General features: G+C 35.3%; 1 non-coding gene and 1 pseudogene across 1 annotated transcript; one reads left to right on the top strand and one right to left on the bottom strand.

Annotated features, from left to right (window-relative positions):
* Positions 1-6,381: 6,381 nt before the first annotated feature.
* Positions 6,382-6,455, top strand: TRNAV-AAC. Its single transcript has one exon. It is a non-coding gene; the product is annotated as a tRNA-Val (tRNA).
* A 999-nt stretch (positions 6,456-7,454) lies between these two features.
* On the bottom strand, positions 7,455-9,024 carry LOC120186394 (annotated as a pseudogene).
* Between the last annotated feature and the right edge of the window lie 233 nt (positions 9,025-9,257).

The raw sequence follows: 9,257 nt of genomic DNA, 5'->3' as shown, positions 1-9,257 counted from the left end.
GGCCTGAACCAGCCCAGCACAGGTTTGTGGTCTGAGAACCCTAGGCACGCATGTCAACACGCGCCGCACGGGAGTTCAAGGGTCATGAGCGAAACGGCCGGCCGTTATCCCGGGACTGACCCATCCCGGGATGGTCGGTCAACCACGAACCGAGTACTCCACAATATCCGGGGTTCTCAACGGCCGGCGGGGGTTATAAAAACCCACGGCCAAGTCACTGCCAAAGAAAAAAAAACATCCACTGGAAACCCAAGAATCGGGCACAGCACACCGAGAGAACAAAGAAACCAAGACCAGAAACCATCATCGTGTACCACACAGTCAAAACACATCAACACAACAAAAACATAGAACATCACAACATCAACACAGCATCAACAGTACTAAAGTACACGAAAACAGAGCCAAAATAACATCACTGAAGCCAAACCCCAAACACAAGTAAAGGAATACATAAAAAGGCCAAAGCCAAGAGAAACCGAGAGTGGGCACGGCGAGAACAGAAGCGGAAAGGTCGCCGGAAAGGTAAAAGGTCGAGACTTTTTGTTTAGATCTACTCCGGTAGGTGGGGTTTTTGGGGATTTTAGGCTTGGTTTCGTGTTTACGGGGTTAAGGGGAACATCTTGCTGAGGTTTGGTTTTGTTTCCGGCGGCCGGGGCGGCGGCGGTGCGGCTGAGTGGGCCACCAGACGGTGGCCGGATATCGCCCGAGGAAGGGCTGTTTGAGAGAGATATCTCTCATTTGAGAGAAGAGATCTGGAAAATGGAGAGAAATGATTCAAAATAGGCCGGTTTTGGTATTTATATACCAAGGACCATCCTGCAATACAAGATTCTTAAATCCCTTCCGTAGTCCCTGATACTTTGAGTCGCAATTCATTTTGGTCACTACCTGTAAATTTGCCTCCGAATTTCCAATTTAATCAATTTGGTCCATGTTTATATTTTTTATATTTCGTGAATTGGCACCTAACTTTTTCTTTTCTCTTTTGCAGTTCATTTTAATACCAATCTAGTCCATTAATTTCAATTTGTCTCAATTTGATCCTCTAAGTCGAGACTTTATTTTATTCTTTTTTTTATGTTTTTTTTGATTTATCTAACATTTGTCTATTATTATATTTTCTAACATTTTTGACCTTTTTTAGAAGAACTCCAACCAATCAAAGGTAAGTAATGTGAATCGAGTTTTTAAATTTAAATTTAAATTTTAAATTTTCGCAACTAAGACAACCGACAAATTAATTGGTACCGAAAGGGCGGTTCAAGGGTGCTAACCCTTCCTTGACCGTAATCGACTCCCGAACCCGACACGTTTCTGGTACAACGCAGATCAGGTAAGATGGTGTCCGACCCACCTAAATTCATTTTAAAATGGTCGGTGGCGACTCCCAACCCAATCACTCAAGTCAAAGCCCAATTCCGGGGCCCAACCGAAAGACGGTTGCGACAGAAAGCTTGGCGAGTTATAAGAGAAAGAGAGGAGGTTAAGAAAACTGAGGGTGAGTCACCGAGTCTGAAATGAGCGAGAGTGAGAGCGTGGGGGGTTCAATGAGATAAATAGTACTACTTCTACCAAGTCCCGAAATGTTAAATACTGATGAGGATTTTTTTTATGATTTTTCTTTTACGTCCTCTACCTCTGTTTTTTTTTTATGATTAATTTGTTTCTTTAGATTGGGAATGTTGTAATGATTTAATTACGTTGGACATCATTAACATGCAATTAGTTCACCTTCACTTAAAGAATATGGTAAAGTACATAAATGGTCCCCTATTATTGGGCATTGCTTTATTGAGTCCCTCAACTACTACAATTTACAAAATGATCCTCAAACTATATATCGTTATTTTTTTTGAGTCACTCGACTATTAAAAGTTACAAAATAGTCATAATGTTATTCATATGTTTAAAACTCGTCATTTTAAAAAAAATGATGTAATATGAGCTAGACGTTAACATGCTGAGTGAGATATGATAGTCTTTTGAGATTATAGAATCAGATTTTATCATATCCCAATCAACAAGTTAACGTCCAACTCAGACTACCGTTAGTTTTTAAACGAAAAAGTACAAGCTTGGAACATATAAATAGTGAGGTGGCCATTTTGTAGCTTCTAATGGTTGGAGGACTCAACAATGCAACATCATATAATCGATGGATCATTTTATAACTTTTAATAGTCGAGCGACTCAACAAAATAAAGTCATATAGTCGATATACCATTTGTGTACTTTTCCCTAAAAATAAAAGGGTAAATTGTCAAAATAGTCATTTACCTTTTATAGTTATACATCCTTTATTTATTTATTTATTTGACAAGTTCTACATTTAATCCTAATCTTACTTAGATAGTGCTCCTAGTCGGTCTAGAATCATTGGTTAAAGGAAATATGAGGGAATAAAGACAATAACTTTACCAACCGACTAAGGACGATACAATGAGTAAAATTCATTGAAATACACCACTAATGACATGCATTGAAATGCATCACTAATATAAAATAGAGTAAAATTTATAAATAGCCATAAAATATTTTAAATTAAATTTATTTATCATTGATTTTTTAAAAATTACAAAATAAACATTAAACTTTGTTAAAAAATAAATAGCAATCGTTAAATGTTATTAAGGGGTGAATAACATACTAAATTAATGAAAAATATCACTTTAATATTTTTCAATATTTTTAAGTAGTAATTTAAAAAAATTAGAATTTTTAGATTTTTTTAAAATATATGAAAAAAACATTTTCAAAAAATTCAGTTATCAAACAAAGAAATTAATTTTCTATTAAGCAAAAATTATTTTATAAATAATTATTTATTTAATTGTTTTTTTTTATTTTTAAAATAAAAAAAATATTTTTTTCGATGTCCGAAAATTTATATTATCAAATAATAAAATTATTTTTTTATTAATGATATGATTTAATCATTTAAATTTTTATTTAGAAAATTTAAATATAATTTAAAAATCATACATCCATAATTTTATAACATCAAATCAAATAATTTTTAATTTATATGGTACAGACTTACTATTTATAATATAAATTGAAAGATGATATTTAAGTTATTTGTATCTATTCTATTTTCAATTCAACGAACCTAAGAAAAATTATTTCAATTAAAATTAAGAGTAAAATTAAATTTTAATTATAATTGAAGGGTCAAATGAGATATTTCTTAATTGTTTTGCGCTCATTTTATAACAAAAATAAAACTTAATATGCATTAGGTAACTTTTAAAAGTTAAATGTTTAAAAGAATAATTTTAACATAGTTTAATGATTACTTGTAAGGTTTATCTTATAAAATTAGCGATGAATTACAATTAATGACATGACATGAATTCTAGAATTTTTCAACCGACTATATGTGTTTGTTTTTGTATATCATCTATCTCTGTTTTATTGAATGTCGTTAGTTTAATGATATGATGTATTAGTGAGAAGATTTAATTTTTATTTTAACTTTTAAATTTGTGATAAAATACTTGTAGATAATACTACTAATATATATTAAACATAAAAATATAAAATATAAAAATATAAAGTAAAAGTACGATGAACAATTTGGATCGCAATTTTTTGTGTGCACGATTTTGCATTTCGTTTTTTTATTAGGTATTTAAACTTAATATTTAAATCTACAATGATCTAAATTGTTATTAGACTAAAATATCGAGAACATTGAATATTATTCTTTAGTTCGGCCCCTACTTGATCAAATATAATAAATTATTGTATTTTTTTTTAATTTGAATACTTATTTTTACATGAATTAAAATACTATTAAATCAAATTTTATCAAACATAATTTTTTTATAGGGGCCAGGGCTCCTTGGGCCTCCAGAGAGCTCCGCCCCTGAATGCAACATATCTTGCAGACAATTACTCGAACGCATGATCTCTAAAAAGAATAACATTCTTCTTTACCACTTGATGAGTTGTAATACATATTATTATTTTTTACCAAAATACATATTAAAAATAAAATCATACGAAATAATATAAATTTAATGTATCATGATATACATTACTACTTTAAAAGAAATAAAAGAAATTTGTACGGTTATGTATAAAAAGGAACATATCAACAATAATACGGACCATCTAGCGGGCAATGACAACGTGCATATGTTGGCCTTAATCCTAAATACTCAATAAGAGTAATTCATTACATGTTTAGTCGATATATTTTAAAATGTAGATAATTGTTCTAGAATTATGATATAATATCTTTTATAGGAGGTGTTTAACTTTTACACTTACAGAAGTGATTTTATTAAGTATATTTTAATATAGGTCACTCGGATTATGATTATAAAAATCATTGAGATCATTTTAGTTAGATTATCTTTTTAAATTTGAATTCGATTAATTTATCGAGTTCGTCTCAAAAAATTATATAAATTCTAGAATATGGAATACAAAACTCATTGAATCCATCGAGTTCGTCTCAAATGATTATTCAAGTATCATAGAATATGAACTCGTAAACATATACTTACATTTTGATGAATTCAGGAGCCTTTTCGTGATTTCGTTTAACCACATAAAACTTAAACAAAATCATATCTAATTGAATCACCATGAATTTGGGGAATTCCATGGCTTTGAGGAAGCTTGACCCACATTTCTTCCAATATTAGAATATGGGTTGTTTACGTTGGATTGATGGGAATGGACATTTAGACTTGGGTTTTGTTATGGATACATGACATAAAGGATCGTCTATTTAGACTCGGGCCTCTACTTGTGCATTGGTATCTACTTTCTACCTTTTTATTACACTTTTGTTTTGTCGGGAACTTTGGAGGTTTCAACTGCTCCATGAACCTAACACTAGAAACGCAACATTATGTCCTGATAAGCCTGCCAAGTCAGTTTCTCCATGAACATATATTAGCAATGGGCATAGACTGCATTAAAAGGTCCAAGTTCGACACTAACTCGTGATGGAAGTAAAGACTTGGCCAGCCCTTTGTCCTACGCCAGTCCCTCGATAGGAGAAAACAGATAGTGATGAACTGAGATGGGTGTTCGGACTCCTTTGAAAATTTCAATTTTATATATATTTTTATAATTCATTTTTGTTGTTTTCTAAAATTTTATAAGTTCACCTCACTCTTAAATGTTATAAATTTGCCTTTTTTGTATGAAATTTTGTGTCTATCCCTGAAAGCAAGCGAGATGATATTACAACTTGGCAAGATGAATCCGGAGAAATAGTGACTTTGTCGGGCTGCTTCCATGTTACATAGTCATTCAAGGCTCAGGCCATCGGACAAACTATTTGTTTCCCCTCCCTATAAATTTGCATGTTCTTAGTAATGTTCATTGCTTGGTTTAGGTCCACCTCTCCGGAGGACACAACCATGTGAAGAAACAAGTTCTGAGTTGCAGATTATGGTTTTGTCCCAGATGAAGGTGATGGGTCCCTTGTAAAGGGAATTTTGACAAGGGAAAAAAGTAACCATCCCATGTGTTGTTAGCAGTTGTCCAAATTACAAGGAACTAGAAACATGCATTACAATGGATATCAGTGTTTTCCAAAGCACCCTGTTGGTAATTTCTGAGTTAGTATCAAAGCGGGCTGTCTCTTTTATGCTGTATATATTGGGAATGTGAAGAGAAAAGGCCCCATAGCTTTTACTTGGTTTTGAACCGCCTTCAAACAAGCCCTCTTAATTCGGCTGCTTCAACGTCAAGGCAGTGGCATTTCCTTTGCCCGCCAATGTACAACACTTGATGCATTTTAAAATGGGAGAATGAAAGGACTTGAATCTCAGACATCTCAATTGGCTCAAGGATGGACCGAGTGGAGGCGGCTAGGGGCAGTCGTCCCCTTAAAATTTTAAATGATTTGTTCTTTATATTTTCTATTAATAATATTTTTTCGCTCCTAACCTAAATCTTGACCAAACTCGACTCCAATGTATATTTGATACAAGAGGGTGCTGGGAAATACGAGCTTTGGGAAGTTTGACTTCTGCTCCGGTGAAAGCAATGTTCGATGTATTGGGAAAAATTCCAGATAGCGGGCGCTGTTGTTAACTTGTTATGTAGAGAGGAGTTTGATTAGTCTTTGTCTGTCATAAGCTTCACTAATATGAATTTGCCTTGTCCGTTTTAGAACCGAGTATTCATCGACATGATTAATTTTATTCTGTTTAAGAAACATATTAACAATTGTAAAACGTTTTAGTTTGCATTTAAAATTAACAGATCTACGTGTTTAATAATATTCATGCCTGAAGACAGATCACAGGCAGAAGTTTGCTTCTCGAGAAGAAAAGAGTTAAATCGCTCTAAACTTGGTAATCCCGTGCTAATAAAATATCTCAATAATAAAATTTGAGATAAGGCCAATAAGGTGTCGTGGTGTAGTTGGTTATCACGTCAGTCTAACACACTGAAGGTCTCCGGTTCGAGTCCGGGCGACGCCAATCGTTGTTTTTTAGCATTTTGCTTTCACAGTAACAGGGCATTATAGACTTCTAAGCTTTTCTTCTTTTTCCTTTTAATGAACTTCCATGAGTAAATATACATAAAACAGATAACTAGGACATAAACCCATGAAATAGTTGTAAGTTTTGGCATATGCTTTTTACTGCCATGAGAGCTTTGAGGGTGCTCTGCTCAAATCCATGTGTAGCCTTGGATTACTCGTTTACAATATGTTTGGTCAATGAAAAAAGATAAATAATAATAAAAAGAATTTTAGGAATCAATGGAATAGTGCTGTGTAGTGGGCAAGGGTGGGAGTCGGGTTCCATTGTACCTCATCATCAAGGGTCCTACTTCTACCCTCCCTTCTATGATTACAAGCTTATGGGCGGCCAACTTGCAAATCTCAAGCATTGAATCAGTGGGCATTTCTTTACCCTTTTCAGTTGATGCTTATTTGTATTGCACCCTTCCATGAGATAAGAGGTTTGGAAGCACCTTCCAATGCTTAAAGCAATGGTTATTATCCCTAGAGGTCTCGGGTTTGAACGAAACTTTGTAGGAACACGACTGTTTGAGGGTTTATCGTCAAAATAGTTAATAATCTTTTAAACATATACTACATTGTAATCATCCCAGACTAATAAAAGAAGAGTTTGGAACTGCAAAACTGTTCTAATCCCACAGTTTCACCCTTCTTACTATGAATGGGATATTGAAACCCATGCAATGATGGAACATAGAGAAAGTAAGCTGTATCATTCAACTTGATTAAGGAATTATTGTACAAACACTGTTAAAAAAAGACCAAAACCAAAAGTAAAAATTAGATGCCCCATCATCCTCATTATACAAAATGCCCAAAGAAATCGAAACTTGGGCCCTTTGGAGAGGGCTCTGTCAGCCGGTGCTACCTGTTTTCTTTCCATTTTTTTTTTGTATCATTATTTTTACATGAAGAAAGCTAATTTCCTAGCTGAGGTTATTACTTATATTATAAGTTTTTAAAACTGTGAAAGTGAAATGCAGCGTCTATGGCGAGCAATGGTTCTCTTTTTGAGCTGCTTATTTTCCTCTTTCCACACAGTGCCAATGTCTTGTGCAATCCTTATGGCATCTAAGGAAGCACCTAAGAGCCCTCTCCTGGTGAACCCAGCTGCGTAAAGTCCAGCTTTCCCTTTCCACCCATGTGGGAATTCTGCCTTTGGGTATCCATTTTTAGCAAAGAATTCACCTTCCTGTATCATCATGTTACATCACAACATTAGTCCATTGTCTAACCTATGTATAAACTTCATAAATCAAAATATGTAAAAAAAATACAGCATTTTCTCACCTGAAGCCATGAGGGAACATTGCTGCGGTATCCGGTAGCCAAAACAACCGAATTGATATCGATTTTTTCGCCATTAACGAGCTCGACTTGATCACGTGAGAAACGCTTGATTCCAGGGACGACATTAATGTCACCTGATCTGATTCTCTCCAATGCACCGATGTCCAATACAGGGTTTTCCCTTGTGTGTTCTTGAGTTTCAATGGACCAATTGATGGCCTTTTGAGTCCATATTCTCAGTATTTCCCAGAACCAACCAGGCCAGAATCAACATGAGCTTGTCAACAAGCCAAAGGGGTAGCCATTTCATCATCAAACAGCCAATTCGAATGTCGATTTCCCGAATATTTCTCTTGGCAAGACGTGAACCTGTTTGAAAAAAAAAGTAGAACATTAGAATTCAATCTTCTTGAAAGAATATCTGATAAGGTAACTTTTTTTGTTTTGTTTTGATGACTTGCCGAGCTGCGAACCACCATTGAAGGTGAAGCATTGTGGTTGCAAAGATCAAGAGAAACTTCCATCCCGGAGTTACCGCAGCCGACGACAAGTACTTTCTGCCCCTTGAATTTTCACCGGACTTGTAATCACAAGCATGGATAACTTCGCCATCAAACTCAGCCAATCCTTCAATGTCGGGCATCACGGACTCGGCATTTTCGCTGGTGGCCACAATAAGCCACCGGCAAACGTATTCGAGCTCCGTCTTGTTCGAGCCAACGGTCTTCACCTTCCAGAAACCAGTGGTCTCATCGTACCTAGCTGATTCAACACACTCATTGAACTTTGGGTTGATGTCAAAATGCTTAGCATATGACTCGAGATACTCAATGAACTGCTTCTTTGTAGGGTATTCGGGGTAGTCCTCAGGGAAAGGCAGTTTAGGGAGTTGACAGAATTGTTTAGGAAGGTGAAGCTTTAGCCTGTCGTTAGTGCGTTTTTGCCACAAAGATGCAATGCAATCAGCTCTTTCGACCACAACAAAGGGCACCCCTTGTTCCTTCAGACAAGCGGCGGCCGCCAGCCCCGATGGTCCTGCACCAACGATGATCGGACCATTGACCAAAGTCCATTTAGGCTGGAACAAATATTGATCTTGATCAACAAGACGAAACAGATTCTCCATTGTCTTATGACTAAGCTTGTATTAACACAAGAAAGAGTTTAGATTAGAGAGAAATAAGAAGACAAAAAGATGATCTTGGATGTTTTTTTTAAGAAGAGAATCGGTTATTGTTGTTGTACTTGGTTTGGAGGGAGAGGATGGGATGGGGCTGCTTAAATAGGGGGCTGGTGATGAAAGGGCCCTGTTTAAAAAAAAAAAGAAAGGGTGGTTCTGCGGTGCGGCGCCTAAAAAACGGCTAATATACGGCGTGATCGGTTAAATAAGTGACCGGTTAAAATTTAGACCGGTTATGTTATATTATTTAACCGGAAATATTATAAAGTACAATAACATATTAGG

Source organism: Hibiscus syriacus, unplaced genomic scaffold (assembly GCF_006381635.1).
Source record: "Hibiscus syriacus cultivar Baekdansim isolate YM2019G1 unplaced genomic scaffold, ASM638163v2 tig00113338_pilon, whole genome shotgun sequence".
NCBI classification, from domain to species: Eukaryota; Viridiplantae; Streptophyta; class Magnoliopsida; order Malvales; family Malvaceae; genus Hibiscus; species Hibiscus syriacus.
Note: the sequence above shows the minus strand (reverse complement) of the source record. Positions and strands in the feature narration are given on the sequence as shown.